Source organism: Acanthaster planci, linkage group LG16 (assembly GCF_054643075.1).
Source record: "Acanthaster planci isolate LZ-2023a linkage group LG16, COTS_SCS, whole genome shotgun sequence".
NCBI lineage: Eukaryota > Metazoa > Echinodermata > Asteroidea > Valvatida > Acanthasteridae > Acanthaster > Acanthaster planci.
Window position 1 is genome coordinate 9,156,740 of NC_141792.1, and position 17,607 is coordinate 9,174,346.

Consider the following 17,607-nt stretch of genomic DNA (forward strand, 5'->3'; position numbering starts at 1 on the left):
CTGAAAACATTTGCATATTAAAAATGGAGCAAGACTGGACACGCTGTTGCGATTCATAAAGAAACGATTAAAGAAATGCATACGTGGGCCTATCAAACTCTATCGGCGGACTCCCGGAAGACTCAATCCGCCAGTATCCCTTGGACAGACAGTAAAATTGAAAGGCTTTATGGTCTTGGGAACGGGAATTTTCGTGAAAGACACTTCGAATCGAATTCTAAGCCGGAAATTGCAAGCATCATGTTATCCAGGACCGACGTCATAAGGCTTACCTTGAATACAGACAGGCAATACAAATAAAAGGAAATAAAACCTCGTCGTTTCCGCATGCATCATGTCCTTTCTCAATCTGAACTCATAGCAATTATTTTCTCGTGATTAACTCTTGGTTTATAAATATCTAAACTAAGGCTCGTTTTAGTCGAAGCGTTTGTGACATAAAAAGTGTCCTTGCCAGGTACATTTGTGCATGGCAAGTTGATACATTTCGACGTCAGAAGTGTCAAACTGAAGGGGCAGTTTTCACCCTATCCAGTCCATTGATATAAACCGTTGGTACCCATAGTGTTTTCGACTTAACAGGCAGGTTTCATAATACAAGTTATCCTTTGAAAACCACCGAAGGCCGTTGGGAAATTACGGACAGGAACGAACAGCGTGACAAACAATTTTACAGACAGAGAAGAAAAGACTCAATCTAGATTCGAACTCAGGGGCTTCTAAGCGTGCGGACCCTGTGCGTTGTAGTGGTACATGTATATGCCCGTATTCTGTTTGGTATCAGACGGAACACTCACCGGAACTGTTTAATTCACTTCCAGACCTAGGGGTATGACTGGCCTTACAGCGCCGCAGTGAATGAATGGTTTTACTATGCAGACGCTTTCTTTGTAGCAAGAGAGAAAAGGGGGAATGCAGACACTTTCTCTGTAGCAAGAGAGAAAAGGGGGAATGCAGACGCTTTCTTTGTAGCAAGAGAGAAAAGGGGGATCAGTTGCTTCTTTTCCAGTTTGCTCATTTCTTCTGGAATTTCAGATTCACTGTTATTGGACGCGCTCTTGACCTCTCGCGAGGATTATGTGCGCGTATTCACTATTTTGAATAGAGACTTGTGAAAAACACGTTCAAGAAACCGTTTTGTTTTTGAATCCAAACTACAAAGCGTTTTTCAGTATGTGCTTGTTTCGAGGTATGAGTTTCAAAACTGTTCTCGTGTCATTGTAACTAGTACTCTAATACATAAAGAAACGGGGGAATGATTGATGAGTTAGACTGTAAATGGTTGTGTCTCTAATCTGAGAAAAATGTAATGCCGGCGAAGGACCCATGTTGAAACCCTTGGGGTAGCTAATACCGGACCTGGTTGGTAAGCGAATCTCTCTGTGTGCTTTTGGGAGACGCCCATGGGTTGTAAACGTAAGGATACGCCAATCCCAGACAAAAAAAGACGACATTGAGCAATCCCGAATGGAAATTCTATCCAAAGTAAGCAATCTAACACGTCCTTGCATATGTTGACAGAGTGTGTTTCACTTGCGCAATATAAATGGCCCGGAGCCAGAAATCGAACCTACCAACTTGTGCAGTCTTGGCAACACAGCATCGAGTTTGCACCTCAGTGTCAGTTTGCTCTGCGCAAATGCTACATGTAAGTGCATATATCAGAGGGGATCAGTAGAGCTGATGACGAGGCACTGCGAGTTCCAGTTGCTTGTTCGGCCAAATCCCATAGTATCAAGGAAATCCGATTTTGTTCACAGAAGACGCGCTGTGAATCAGTTAAGTCTCACAAAATCCCTATCAGCTCCACTGAAGGCTTGAAACCCTATCAAGGAATCCATCGAGGTTTGATTTGCTTTTTGTAATGGACGAACTGCAACAGTAGTATTCCCAGTTCTAAGGTTTATACTTGGCGCGAGGGTTACGAGGAACGTGAATTTGTGCCGTCAGATCAAATATTTGCGCTGCGACAATTCGCAAAAAACTGAACGTAGTCCAGCGAATTTCGCTGCAAATGCTTCGTGGCGTGAAATTCGCTTGGCTGTCGCATTCGTCTTAAAGTATGAAACGACCTCGGATCTTGACATAAACTGGAAACTGAAAGAAGACATCGCATGGTTAAAAAAATATCGATGTAAGGATGGAATGTTTTGAAGTTATGACAGTGTACAGTTGATTTGCTTTAACTGATTGTTCCTTGGCAGAAACTTTGATGCAAGCTAAAAGAGATAATGAAAAGTACCAGCCAAATCTTACTTATTCTTTTTTATTTGATTATATAAGAGCAGAAGAGTAGAGACAAAGTGTGGCGACAAGTTAGACCACTTTAAATTAAAACCGAAGTTAAACAAGGAGGTTGTTTCAATGGAAGTGCTTATAATGCCAAATTAAATAACACTCTGCTTTCAACAGTCAAAACCAGACACTACTGTAAGGAAGCGTGGACAATCACACCAAGTGATCAAACACAGCTATCAGTAATCCTCTTTTCCATTTGGAACATTCGCAAAGAAGAAGCCAGCAACACTCATCGGCAATTCGGTACTTAATGTATTCACAGCTTTTGAAAATGATTTATTCAGAAGGTAAGGAGGAACAACTACTGCGGGGAAAATTTCTTTCCTCTTGACTGAAGATAATCTTCTTGTATTTTTTATAACTTGGAGCGATGGTTAGTTCACACCTGATAGAACGGGTACTCAACGAGTAATTATATCAGTTAAAAAACCCTTCGTATATTTGATGCATATCACGTCCGTAGAGACTGCGTAATCATTGCACAAAGCCAAATTGTTTTGCTACCCGGCCCGTGCAATCTACAGTTTGAAGATTTTGTTCCCTGCTAAATTCCTTACCATACAGCATTTGCACCATGAGTTCTCTGTAAAAAAAATCAAAGACAAAATTAATTGAAACCTTGCAGATTCTCTCCCTGCACTTTGCAGGATTGTCTTCTGTTTAAAAACAGGAAACCCATACCGTAACTATGTGTGGTTAATGGTAACATAAAAAATCTCCATGAAAATTTAGACTATTTGACGACCCATTACGGTTTGTGCCAGGACCTACTGTACCTTTTTGACTGATATTCGATCCACAAAGGCCTGACCATGGCCAAAGAGTTGTTGAAACTTAAAAATTGTTGAACCTCTTCTTTTACATTACTTCCTCGTAACAATGCTCGTCTTATCAAATGAACTGGGACCGCTGAACTGCACTCTATTGCAGCATCACCAAGTGCTGTCTTCAGTCATGTTTGCTTCCAACGTCGTGATCAAGTAATGCAATTCAATCTCGTCCTGCGGGGATAAAAACCCTTGAAATCGCATTCTGATTTCATGTGTTCTCATGACATGCTGATCCTTTAAGTCTCAAAAAATACTCTTGCTTTTTGGATCGCTCGTTGAAACTATCTTTGGATAGAGAATGACTGCATGCAGTCACTGACAAATTTATCGCCTTACCCCCTCCCCCGCGATAATGCTCGAGTTATCAAAAGTACATGGACGACCAGGCTTTAATCCACTGTAACACCGCCAAGTGTTGTGTTCACCCCAAGCCTGCTTTGTGTTTGAGAAGTGCAATCCTCACTCGTCCGGAGAGAAAAGGTAGATATCAAATGCACTTGAGTTTAAGTTTCTTCAGATAACTTAATATTTCAAGGTTCAGCGAGATCATTCCTCCTTTGCGGATATAGTCATTGATACAACATTTGGACAAGACATTTTAGAGTGAAACCGCCCTGAACTTAGATGTAAATTTCACTCTGGATTTTAGTGAGTGGGTTCAAGCACTTCCCGGAGAGGGGCACGATGATTTTTCTTTCTTTCTTTTTTCAGTTCTTATTTTGAAATACATGCGAATTGCAGAGTCTTGTAGGACAGAGCGCCTTCTGTGCAAAAACGTAATTTCCCTCAAGTTCATTAATATTCTTGTAAGATATATTATAATCTAAATGAAATGAGCAGTATAACTGCAAAGTGAGTATTATTTCATATTTCGTTGACGTGTGGTGGAAATTTGGTGAGATACAAATGAAACAAGCCGCAGGTAACATTTTAACGTGACACAATACGAATATATTATAAACAGCCTATATTATTGACTGCTAAATCACAACATTTCAATTTATTTGTACTTTTGTTAATTTGAATCAAAGTAACGCTGTAAAAAAGTTGAATAAAGTAGAAACACACAAGAATTGATCAACTACAACAGCACCCCTTATAATTATTTTGTAAGAACTTTTTATGCAATATTAATCGTCAGCTGTGTAATAAAACTGTTTGAATTTATTTCTCCGAAATGAAAAATCAATGGTAAAATTGCGGCCTTGAAACTCGAAAGTATAAGTATTGAAACATTTTCCATCTTAATTAATGGTTCTACTCCACTCAGCATTGCAATTAAGTTATGCATGCCTAATAGAATAACAAATCGGTTGTTAAATATCTCGCGTCAAACCCTTCGGATTTTCTGTTACCCTGTCAGTCAGGGACGAAAACCGCTCCAAACCAGTACAGTTTCTGCTTTGCAATAATGTGTGATTTCTGGTTGATTATTCTTGTCCAGCGAAACGGCAGTCAGGGCTTGCGGGTGGGTAACGTGTAATAATTAGACCCAGTAAGACCGGCGGCACCGCACGAATGGCGGCGAGACATTCTCTACAGGGGGACACACTCCGCAAAGACTTATTAATCGTCGCGGACACTTCGGTTGGACTATGCGCGATTGGTACCTGCAATGCGTATTTGGATACAAAACAATATCTACCACGGATCTTCTTGAGGGGGTCGTCTAATCTTCATAATTTGTGCAGGTCGCTTTGAAAGGAAATAGCATCGAAGTCGTTGCGTACTGGCACTGAATTATTAGTGTAATCGTTTGGCAAATTTTATTTAATTTTATTTGAAGCATTCCCTCCAGAGATTTATTAATTCCTCCCTGCTGTTGAAGAGTACGATGAATTCTTCTCCCTTGCATCTCCCTTTCTCGATGTTTCGTCTGTCGTAATCATTCATTCATCACTAATTTCTGGCTATTGTCGGATACCCTTCAGCGAAATCAGAACTTCATCGGTATACCATATATAAAGGCTCGTGTGTCTTGGAGATAAACATGAGAATGAACGTCCATTTGATTTCGTTTTAGCCAGCGCCATTAACAGAAACTAAACCTGGAGTATAACTGCCAGCAGCAAGAAACGCTTGTATTTAGTATTCCACAAAGCGCTACAAAACACGTGCAAAGCGTGTGGACTGCTATGGGTGTGCGTTTCTTTCAAAGATGGGCAGCAGAGCAGACTGGACGCCTCTTCCCGCCTTAAGTGTGTTCAGGTGTCCCTCCTTAAAGCTTGATTATTGAATCTGATTCAGAACGCGACCACTCGTATGAGCAGCTGTTTACAGTTGTAACTGTAAGCAAGGCAGCGACTGCTTGATTACGGAGTGGTGTGCCTGGAAAAGGCCGGCTTGTGTCATTATGAGCTCCCCATATTAATCACTGCTGAGGACTCTGTGTTCCTTTTAACAGTAAGAGTAGCTTTCAGGGATGTCCGGTTTTCTAAATGTATGTGTTGCGCACAATACTCCAACCTTTGACTGGAGTTTCTTCTCGGTTTTTTTTCTTATGTTTTCAGTCAGCATGATTTACAGGAAGGTCTTTTATTCGTTCTTGACGACCATAATTATGCTACTGCATAAACAAATGAACAAAATACGTTGGGTTTCAATTGACTGTGCGCACACTCCTTGGAAATGCAACCCTTCGGATCTTTAAATCCACATTCAGCAATGTCGAATGCAGAAGATGCGCTACAAAACCAAATTATCCCTTTGTGGGCCTTAGGCAGTTTCCGTCTTTGTTACAATTGGTGGAATGGAGTGGTGAAACATCGAGTCCGAGTCCAGGTCTGAGACACACCTGTCCTTGCCAAAATAAGAAAAAGAATGCATTTATTGATTTGCTGTTCTCAATTCAAATCATAGCACCTCTTTAGATATTATTATTCACAATAATAGGGCCCATAGGCCTTGCTGGCTTTTACTGAGTGGACTTCATGGAACGAAAATAATATGATTTTTATATCCTTGCATACTATCAAATGAGACCATGTTTCAATACTCGTGCGTTGTTGTCGTTCACCAACGACCTTGTCACAAACGCCGTCTAGGGTGAAACCATGCAGTGACTGTGCAATTCTCTTGCTTTGGCAATGATACCCTTTAAAGATCGACTGAATAGACAAGTTGGCGTTGTGGCACTTGTTTTCGTCTTCCATGCTCTTCGCCATGGAGTTCAAATCGAGTCTAGGTCGGGATACGGAATGGGGTTTCCCCTGGTGGATCTGTGCTGGCTTTCCTGCCATGTTTGAAAAAAAAGTTTTGTTGGGGTGTTGGGGTGTTTGTTTGTTTGTTTGTTGGGTTGTTAGGGTGTTGGGGTGTTGGGTTATTTGTTTGTTTCTTGGGGTGTTTGTTTTGTTTGTTGTTTGTTTGTTGGTTTTGTTTGTTGGTTGGTTGGTTTGTTTGTTGTGGTGTTTGTTGGGGGTGTTTGTTGGGTTGTTTGTTTGTTTGTTTGTTTTTGGCGCTGACGCTACTGGGTGCATACAAACTAAGATAAATGAACAGAGACTGCGCGCTCTGAGTGCTCAGTAGACATTATCCTGTCTTCCGCTTTTTCTAACAACCCATATTCGAAATTATTAATTTACGACCCCTGCCTACGCTTCAGCTCACAGAAGCTGTCCATGCTGATGGAGGCCGTCTTAAACTTGCCGGTGGTCTGATTCATCAAGATTGTAAAGTTTCCTGTAAGTGAGAAAACCGGTTTGTCTAAAACGCTACACGCTTAACACTACACTACCCGCTATTTATTTCGATTAAAAATGGGCTGCTATGAAAATGGACACCGGCTAAAAATAAAGCGCAAGCGAGTCTTCACAATGCGAGCAGGCGTAATGCATCATTGTCCCGAACTACTGTTCCAATAATTCAGAATTTGTGCACGCTCCCGCCCTGAGTAATAATGTGTCCGGCTCTGACCATTGTTGACGTATGTGACAACCACTGGTATCCCGAGCCTTTTCATTGACGCAAAAGCCACATGGCGAAAGGGCTGCAACAGCGTAGTACTAACTGTACTTAGTAGTTGGAGTGTTCGTTGTGGCACAAAGACAACAACTCTGTGAAGATCTTTTCAAAACGTAAGCTGGATGTATTGTCTTGTATTTCATCCAAACCACATGTACAAGACAATACCTGAATATCCTTTTGAAGACTACCAAAACCAAAAACAAGCAACCAAACACCCCAACAAAAAAAAAACAAATAAACAAACAAACAAAAAAACACCAAAGCAACAAAAACGACAAAATAACTAAACAAACAAGAAAACAAAAACAGAAACAAATAAACAAAATGAAAGGTACAAAAAAGACAAAAGAAAAAGCAGTAAAAGGATGAGTCATCCAGTTCATAATCACCAAGACATCATTGGAAGGAGCCACTGCGTATCTTCGGCTTTTGTTAACTTTGAATGACTAAGCAAAATCTCACATGAGCCAATTTTACCACGCCTAGTCGCTGTAAATTTCTTTATTGCATGGTAACACACGTTCAGTTACTATTGAAGAGCATTACAGTCAAATATTTTGTAATAGATGGCTTGATTACTTTTTTCTCCCAGTGTATTTCTAAATTGAAACACGATGTCAGGAAGGTTGATATCTCAATGTCTGAGTCAGTAATTTTTTTTTGACAACCAAAACGTGGAGGCCTTTGTTTCCATTCCAAATATGTACATCCAAATGCCAGGCCTGACACACAACACCGTTTCGATAAGCGTGAATACTCACGCACAGATATCCAACCCTGGTGACAAACTGAAGTGGTTCGTGCAACACCGTACATAATTTATCTTCATTCATCCGCAACTGTTTTGCGTCTTGGAGATGTCCGATACAGCCGGCGACATCGTTTTTCTTTCGTTTTTTTTTTTTTTTGATTCCGGAGATTCGGCGCCCACTGTCTTAAATGAACCTCCACAGATTTCATTTCGAGATTGGAGGTTGGCACTGCCGACTTGCATGCTCAGCCACGGGCTCTTGGCCTCTTGAGCGGCGGGGGCAAATCACAGGAACGAGACATCTGATCTCGTTAAATTATTTTCCGTGTCGGGGGACCTCGGAGGAATGAAATTCCAAAGTTTGATTTACCTGTAATCTCATTTGCTTTCACATGTGTCAATGTTGTGCTCAAAAAGCAAATAGGCCTTCCTTAAGTGAAGGAGGGCGGCAAGTAAACCATACATAACTACTCTCGCAATTCTTGTATTCTCTGTTTACTTGCTAGTAAACGGTCTATGCTGATGAATCAATCAGAAAATAAATTTAACATATCTGCAGAAACGTGATAGTGCTAAATGCTATGCTGTGTACAGAAATGGGGTCAAGCAAATGATGTGACAATTCCTTGTGTCTTGTAATAAGTGAGTCAAGAAGACAGAAACTAAGACCGCGCTCCGCAATAAAGTAATGAAAGGATTCAACACGAAGTTCTGAACGCGACTCTAGTCAAGGCGGGTGCCAAATGTTGACATAAACAGCAACAAAAATGGCAGGATAAAAATCTTGCGTGTCACATTAACCAGTGTGTGGTTTTTGCCATGAACTTTGACCTAAGGGCCAAGCCATTTACACAAACTTTAGACGCACCATAGGAATATTTAAATATTTTTTTTTATTCTATATCAGTGAGGCGCATGTCCTGCAGCCTGACTTTCCAACCCCGTGTTCAACCTGGCAAGTCTTGTTTCATGCAAGCCGAGCTTATCAGGGCAATTTCAATCCGGAGATGAACACACACGATTTTCAACACGGGTTCAAAAAAAATCTCAACCCTGGTCTAGAGCAAGGTTGAGTTGAACCCAGATTGAAATCAGTCTAGGGGTCTGCGCAGGGTTGAAAATTTCTAGTGTGAATCGTCACCAGTTTTAACCCTACACCAACCCCGAGGTTTCTGCAGTGTTAGAAGGCTTGAAGTCAGCAACTTTTAATAATAGCACCGCTGCAATTTCGGAAGGGTCGAAAGCGCTTTGGTTGTCCTCGCAGCCGTGTGCGCGATGAGATTGGATCCCCAGCCAAAGGCTTCCTTGAACTCTCATACTCGAGAGATTCATGTGTATACCGAGGTGCGAATAACACTAGAACAGCTTTGCCGCCCAAAGCAATGAGGGAAAGAGAGTTTATTTCCATCTTACCAGATAACAGACAAGGGACGTATCACTGCTAAGGCCCTGAGCCCCAAGTCACCTCAACATTGTCATATGCCGGGCGTTGCAGCACCGCTTCTAGGGCGGGGATTCTGGATTGCATCCCTTACCCGCGAGAAACGAGGACTGAGGGTCTGAAGATGCCAATACCAAGATACGCATTGAACGAAGACTGCACTTCGGTAGACAAAATTAGGTCGAGTGATCTTGGTCGAGAGATATCGATGCGCAGGTGAATCATGTTCTCCAACGTCCGGCCAATGTGGAACATTGACGGAGTATCCTTAGGGGGACCACAATTTACGCATTAGGTTGGCAAAAAACAGTGAGCACAACCACTTTACCAAGTTATTATATTTTCCTCCTCTTTTCTATTTAACGTAATAATATGTCGTTGCTCATGTAGACCTATAAATATCGTTTGACGGAAGACTTGAAAAAGAAGTCTCTGTTAAAAAAAAGTGTGAGCAGTGAGTGTAAAAAAAAGGTGCGTTGTAAGGCTAAATGATGTTGATTCCACGCAGTTTTACTGTCAGACTTAAATATAACCACTCTTATGCTGCAAACTTGAGTGCATCCGCAGTTAATGTTTCAATCAACACGGCACGCCACCATCCTCGAACTCGGTTTATCACAATTTGTAGGCCAGGGAATTAAAGTTGGCCGACGTCACGCCATACGATGATGTCGGCCCGACGTCTGTCCGTCACTTTCCACGGCGTTGCTATGTCAAGCCTTAAAGGAAGAACTTCGAGTGTTGCAGAGTGTCTCAGATATACAGTTGAATTCTGAAAGCAGTCTTTCATTAGTTGGCCTGATTTTATATTGCCGGGGTAGTTCTAAACTGCGGCCGTTCATGACCGTGTTTGCAGGATGTGCAGATGGTAATGTCGGTCAAAAACGTCTCGAAGCACGTCAAAGCCGCGATCGTGTGAAAACGGCACCGTGACTACAATGACATGTACCACCGCTCCGGAGAGATATTTACCCGGGCAAGTTTGAACAGCTTTCCCCTCGAGTTTAACATGAACAGGAACGCATGCGACGGATTTCCTCACGCTAGTGTGATGTATATCCCTAGGTTTTATGCCTGGCGGCGCCACGATCACAATCGCAGAGCCTGGCCGACCTTTCCGGGCAGGGCCTAGCTGACATCTCAAGTCTCATTTAGTGCTGCGGTCTGGTCCTGCAAGCCGCAAATTTGCGGCTGAAATGAGAAATCTAATTAGTAATTATCTCATTGGCATACATATGTGAAAGAGCCGTTAATACGATCTATAAATATACTTTACGAGACTATGGCGGCGCCTTCAATTTGATGAAGTGATTGTGCTATACATAAAGCATCAGCTTTCAACATGATGTATCTCTTCTGTCTACACAACTGTGACACTTTAGCCTAGTCCATTAGTAAAACCATAATAATTTGTTGAAATGGATTCTTTAAAATGAACGACCTGAGCTACAGTAGGCTATAGATGCGTAGACGGACCGACTGTATGAACGGTGCTTTGATAAGGACATAGACGGACACACACTGACGTTAACCTTCACGAGACGACTTCATTCCTCTAACATTCCTATTTTTCCTGTTTTTAAGTAGCTGATATAAGAAGTGCTTTCCCTCATTACTCTTTACTTTCAACCTTTTTTCCTTTCTTTAATTTTTGTTGTTGTTGTTCAATTATTTTTAAGGCTTTATCTTTATTTTAAAGGGATAATGTTTTATATGAAAGCCCTATATGTGTTGTTCCAATCTGTCGACTTAGCTGACTGCTGTTGATGCTTTCACTCTGTACGAGAGCAAAACTCGAGCTGTCATGTCAAACATTCCATGTAGCACTTGCAATTTAACTTAATATCTTCAGATCCCTTTTAACGGTTCTAGAACTAAATTGGATTCCAGGCTCCTGTACCACCCAATGATATTTCTTGCAGTCCAACGACCTCTTCCCTTGAGTACTTTACAGAATAAATACGATTTCATGTCCCTTGAGGTTGTCAGCCAAATCGCGTGTCAAGCTGCGCGGCGAACGTGGGCACGATAAACGCCTCGTGAGTGCCCGAGACGCAGAGCAAAAGATACATCAGATAAGACATTAACTGATGGGGCGAAGAGGGGATGGCAGAATCGGTTACAATTTCCTGACACCTACCGACTGACTCGGTGACGATTTGCCAAGTTTAACCATGGAAAAGCTGGGGTCTCTTAAATTGGACAAACTCCCTCAGTGCAAGTGTCATTACCCAATATACCTGGACTCGCCGAAGTTAACAGTAACTGATTTTTTTTTATTCCACCATAACTTTAATGCACGCTAGAGAGAGAGAGAGCATGCACATTTTGCACGTTTCCCATTAGCTGTGGGAAAATGATGGTTGGCCATTATAAATTTCTTATGTTCTCTTTTGGAATGGGGAAGGATCAGAGTAACAGAGTTTCAATGGGAACGCTCTTGAACATGATGAAGAAGTGGATGAACCTAAAGTAGTTTTTGCTGTCTCAAAGGGTTATCCTATGATTTTTGGAGAGGCACTCTTCTTATAAAAAACGTTACCTAGGAAGCCACATTTTAAGAACCACAACGAAAAGCTATAGATTGTTTTCAAACCATAGGAGTATTTCAAAGTGCACCGAATCGTTCGGAGGGGGGGTTGAATTCAGGCCCAATGTGGTTTACTCGGGACGCGTGAGTTACACACATATACCTAAAGCCAAGGTAACGCGCCCTCAATTTATTTTGGTCGTTCATTATTCTTTGTATAGGAACTACTTGCGGCTCATTAATGTTCCGACTAATTTCCAAGATCTGACAGAAGTGAAGACACCCGTAACGGACAGACAGACGGACGCATCCAAGTCTTCTACACGAAGCCGAGTTTGATTTTGTAATGCACATGCCCTCATTGTGGTCTTATCTCTCTCTGCAGCTGTCCGCATGTTTCAGTTACCCATTTCTGGAGAACTATGTTAGAATAGTGATCATCATTCTTAATCCGACACGGTCTGCCGGCGACAGCTCATTTCGGTGTAACATCTCTTAAATATTGAAGTCCTAATAGAATAGGCCTAAAGATTAAAATTACAGCAACCTTCATTCATGCAGGCACCCATGCAGCAGATAAATCTTAAATTAGATGTGCTTGGCAATCTTGAATGCACAATAGGAAATAGGTTTTGTCATGTTTAGGAAGCATTATGCAAATGGACGTTGGGTTTGAATTTTCCAACAGGGATGGTCAATGGGGTGACATGGGACAATATCAATCTTTGCAATCAGTGGGTATTTAATAAACTAAAAAAACCTTCGTCCTTCAATCGGCTAAGCTCTTTGCGCAAGACAAAGAAATTTATATGCACATCAACGAGGGCAGATTGCAGCTGGATAAATTGACTCCGAATATTCGGGGAAATGCTAAATACAAAATCAAGCAGTTAAGTTTCAACGGCCTTCGGTATTGGCGTTTCATCTTCCATTGTGTTCACGCTCTTCCAAAAATAATTCCCATATCAGAGAAATGGCAAAGGAAAGTTGATCGCTAACAAAAAATGGAATGAATAATCAATAGGTAAAACTGGCGAAACAGTACTGCCGCGGATGACGCTGTTTGATAAGGGATTATGGTTTTCACTGTGACACACAGTGATGGTTCACTGGATAGTCGCAGGAAATCGTCAAGTTTAACATTAAAAAGACCATTTTCAGGGAGACAGCTTCTCGCTCACAAAACGTTTGGCACATTATCTGTATAATATCACATATTTAACACTGTATTGAAGGAATCCATGTATGTCTAGCTAGAGATGTCTGATAAGCATTGAATTGGAGATGATTGTCATTATGATAGCTATGGACATTGTAAATATCAGTAGGCTGATGCATTTTCTCAAGCAAGCGAGAAATACAAGCGTTGATTGAGTTTGCATCTGAGCGCATAGCAGTGATATAAGTTCGTCCGCTGCCTAGCAGAGGTCATAATTATAGACCATATGTTTCCATTGTAGTTGTTGTAAACGAACTGACTGAATGCCCTGTTGCGAGGCTCGGGACGAGTGTCGGTGCATCTTTAAATTTATCATTTTAAACACCTGTAGCTCAGGCTAAAGATAAAAGGAGTGAATATCAGTAATACTGGGACAGTGTGCTGGCTCCCTATTTATAAAGAGCTAAGAGAATAAGTACATTATGTAAACCGCGCTGATAGCACCAAATCAAATTTAAATCAGAATATGCCGGTTACTGGGAACCAAACAAGTGACATTCCGCAGGACCGAGAAAAAAAGTGGCAAGTCGATAGAAGCTGTTTTGGTATTAGAGACACACGTGTTTGTGCAATTTAATTGTCCATTGCGCATGCCTTATAGTTCGTGACCAGTTTCATAATATCCGAAGCAGTGAGGCCTACGATACACTCCGCAGTGGGGGATTCGCATGGTAAGGTGGCTTGGGGTCATTTGAATATATCATTTAATTTTATAGCCTTTATCGCCCAAGGACATTGGGCTGTGTATATGGAAACAAACAGTCATTTGCTTCACATTGCTGCTACCAGCACCCTTTCTTGAACAATGACTGTCGTGTATCATATCGCTGTGGCGCTGGTTCCCCATATGTACATCATTATAAGCCAAGTATCCATAAAATACCGGTTTAGGTTTCCGACCTTGTGACGGGTACAATGGATTATTGCCAGTATAAGTTTGGAACCGAATTGATTTCCCGTTTGAATAGATTTGAAATTTTAACACACGTGGCCGGCAGTGCAGCCATTTTCTAAAATAATTCGAGTTGAACTGATGAATTGTGAATATTTTCAAATATGGTAATAATTGTGTTAGCTATTAAGAGATACGTTATTAAGGGATACGTTTCATGGTTCTGCTTGATACAAGGATTAAAAGTTAATACCATTCTAATTCATTTAAAGGGTATAATTCCGTTTAGAAAATTGAAAAAAAAATAAGTATGAATTATCAGAGCCAGAGGGAGGCGAAATGCAAAGAAATTTGTCGGGTATTAGCTGTTTATTCAGTTGAATTTTACTGTGCTCAGCAGATGTGTCCCAGTGCGGTTTAGGCTGGACCAATGAAAGTTAACAATAAAACCCGACGACCGCTCAACGATGATGCACAAATTTGGCACCGAAAGTAAATACCCCTTCTCCAGCCATTGTACGGCATGCAGTATAAATTGCGAACCGGTGCTGATATTTGGCACCGGCATGGTCAGATTCAATTTTCGTTTGAAACACCTTGCCGGATCTGGCTGATGCTACCAGTCACAGCCAGGCAGGGTTTATGAGGAGGCATGAAAAATCGTTCCCGTGGAGGCTCCAATCTGTAAATCACGAACTCGTATTATAATTATTTACACCCACTTGGTGCAACTGCCCACACAAGAGCGAAATTCGCTATATACGGGTTGCTGTGTGTGTCCACGACAGAACAGAAAACAACACTTAGCCACAAAAAGTCTGTACAGATAAAAATCAATCCAAGAAAAGACAGAATCAGGGCAATTACAGCATTGATCATGCGTAAATATGATCACATGATATCCCATTAATATGGTATATAATATAATAGGCCTTGTTATGTAGTGAAAAGTTATATCCCTGCCGGTTCATCATTAGCCCAATGATGGTTTCTGCTGTCACTGGACAACTGTAAATTGCTTTTAAAGTAGCGTTGAAAGAAATTTCTTGCTAAGCAAGATGTATTTATGATATATACAAGTGTACTTTATATTGCAAACTCTTCATAGTTTTATGACTAGGGTGGATCCAGGTGGCCAACGGGGCCATAGTCTTCCCCAAAAGGAACAAAAACATGTTCTGCAAATAACGGGAAAAGGCAATTTTCTGCTGTACATTATTCTCACTTCCAAATGTGTGTAAAAAATCCCACAAAGAAGTCTCACCCCTCCGAAAGGTCACAAAAGCTGACATGAAAGAAAAATACTTGCATTTTCGCGCACCCAAAACAATATTGCCCCCCCCCCGCGCCATGCTTTTGGATCCGCCCAATCCTTAAGGCCGGTTCATACTTGGCGTGGGAGCGAATACCAACGTAATTTGGCGCGTTGCACAGCAAATCTTCAAAAGTTGAGAAAATCCCAACTCACTCAAATTTTGTTTGAAACAATTTTTAATGTCAAATTAGCTTTGCACTGTCACTCGTCTGAAGTATGAGTCGGCCTTTTGCTCAGTTTGCAGGCAATGTAAAAATATATTGCTTCGATTTTGTGTGCAATGAAATATTAAACAGAATACATTTTTATTTATATAATGCTAAATGTTAGTGACTAAGTGATTAATTAACAAAGTATGTCTCCAGTATTGATGTTTTTTATATGTACACTACCAAATATTGTATATTAAAGACTGAAGCTTTCCTGTTGTACAACATGACAGAACAGAATTTTTGTTAGTTATTGGAAATACGACGTCAAATCCTTTCATAGTACAAGAATACTATTTCACCACTAAGCTTTTGCAGTTTAACTTAAACCACGGTTTTGCAATAAAACTCTAATACACTCAGATGTAATGGGTAAAGAAACACATTTCCAATAAACCATAAAATAGATCCAATTGCATTGATCAGCTGTAAAATACAGCAAGTTTGATGGCACTCAACTGCATTACACACACAATGAAATCCATGGGGGTTCGTGACATTTATTGAGACTAAGCTTGGTCTGTTGCATTGCTTTCCACAACCAGTTTGTTTCCTTACCTACATTACATTCCAACGACGCGTGTATATTTAAATCGTATAATTTTAACCGGCAGGTCCGATCACAATAGCCTCTTTCTGCCAAGTTACTGAGGATTTCATTTCCTTGTTTTCTTCGTTTTAATACCAGCTGCAGGTTGAAATACTAGCTACGGTTTTACAAGAACCTATGTATAAAATTGTACAAAGTAAAGGTAAAACATCTCAAACAGAAATAACGAAAGAGATATATATCATTTTAGCAAGACAGTTTCCTGAGTATTCTGGGTAAAGACGCGTTATATGTTATTGAATCTGGTGCAGTTCCATTTGTCTTGTAACGTTTTAATAATGATTGAAAACCGTTTAATATCTCGCTCTTGCCTAGGAAGTATCGTTTCGTAGCCGTAAATTTAACCAGGATCGTATCTGAATGCAGCTGTAGCCAGAAAAAATAAGATTTTATGATAAATGTGCATGTACACGTCACTGTAAAAGTGTTGTAGAAAAATCGTTGTTTGCAACTATTTAACAATGTAATTTGTGTCGATTGTAGATAGCAGGCGGTTAAAGATTGAGAAAAGATAAAATTATGTAAATAAATTTTGAGGTTGCCAACTGATGTGTCGTACTATAGTTTGTACTCTTCTGTTGGAGGTCTGAAGTTGTATTTTCTTAGTTATTGATGTGGATGGTGCGTTTTAATCGGGGTTCATTTGATGAACGCCCTTTGCTGTTATTAGCACGAAACTAAAGGCGTGTCCCGTCCACAGTCCTCATTGGACCTTCGGTGCCGATACCGGATTCATATGCGACTCGGATCATTTGGTACGATCATGTCCAGAAAACTATTTATGTATACACAAACATTTGAATTTGAGTTTTTTGTTGTTGTTATGTTTTGTTTCTGCCACAGAAAAGTTGATGTAGTGGGCTTTTTCCCAAAATGTATACCGATACTGTAATACCTATGACGGGTATTTATGCATGGGGTCGTGTTTGATGTGGATATGTTGAATTGTACATAGTCATTGTGTCATTTTTGTTTGTTTGTTTGTTTGTTTGTTTGTTTTGCTGCAGTTTTTATCAAGGCCGACATATTATGTTTACAGAAAGATAGTGCTATACCAAAACACAGCACCTTTGCTGTAAAACACAGATTTTCATTTGAAAAAGATTCTTTCTGCAATAATAAAAGATTCGGGAAGTTACTTTTTAAAAAGCTATATAGTTTTACAACAATCTGATAACACCTGATCTTGGTCGGGATTTCTCATTTGACTTCTTGGAAACTATGTAGACGGCTTTTTCTTTACTCAAAGCAATGTGCTAGGAAACACCATTATAATTACAATGACCACCTTCGACACAACCGGCAAAAGTTGCAGACGCACTTTACTGTCAAGCCCATGGTGCAGTTCGATCGCCCACCAGCAGCGATGCATTTTATACAGTCCTACAAAAAAAGACCGCTCGCAATACCGGTCAAATGGTCCTGCTGCACGCATGAGCGGTAATGCGCCCGATTTAGGCCCCAAGCACCACTCAAATAATTACAATCAAATTGAGAGGGGTTGGCAAGAGGGTGCGTTTCATGCTTTGCAAGGCAAATGCAGTCCTCC

At 40.8% G+C, this 17,607-nt stretch overlaps 1 protein-coding gene across 1 annotated transcript in view; it reads left to right on the forward strand.

Annotated features, from left to right (window-relative positions):
• The window catches only part of LOC110982642 (histamine H4 receptor-like), a 29,958-nt gene extending 13,351 nt beyond the window's left edge, over positions 1-16,607 (forward strand). The window contains exon 2 of the mRNA XM_022241211.2: positions 12,035-16,607. The gene's annotated coding sequence lies outside the window, so the exon portion shown is untranslated. The remainder of the gene's footprint in view (positions 1-12,034) is intronic.
• The last annotated feature ends 1,000 nt before the right edge of the window (positions 16,608-17,607 follow it).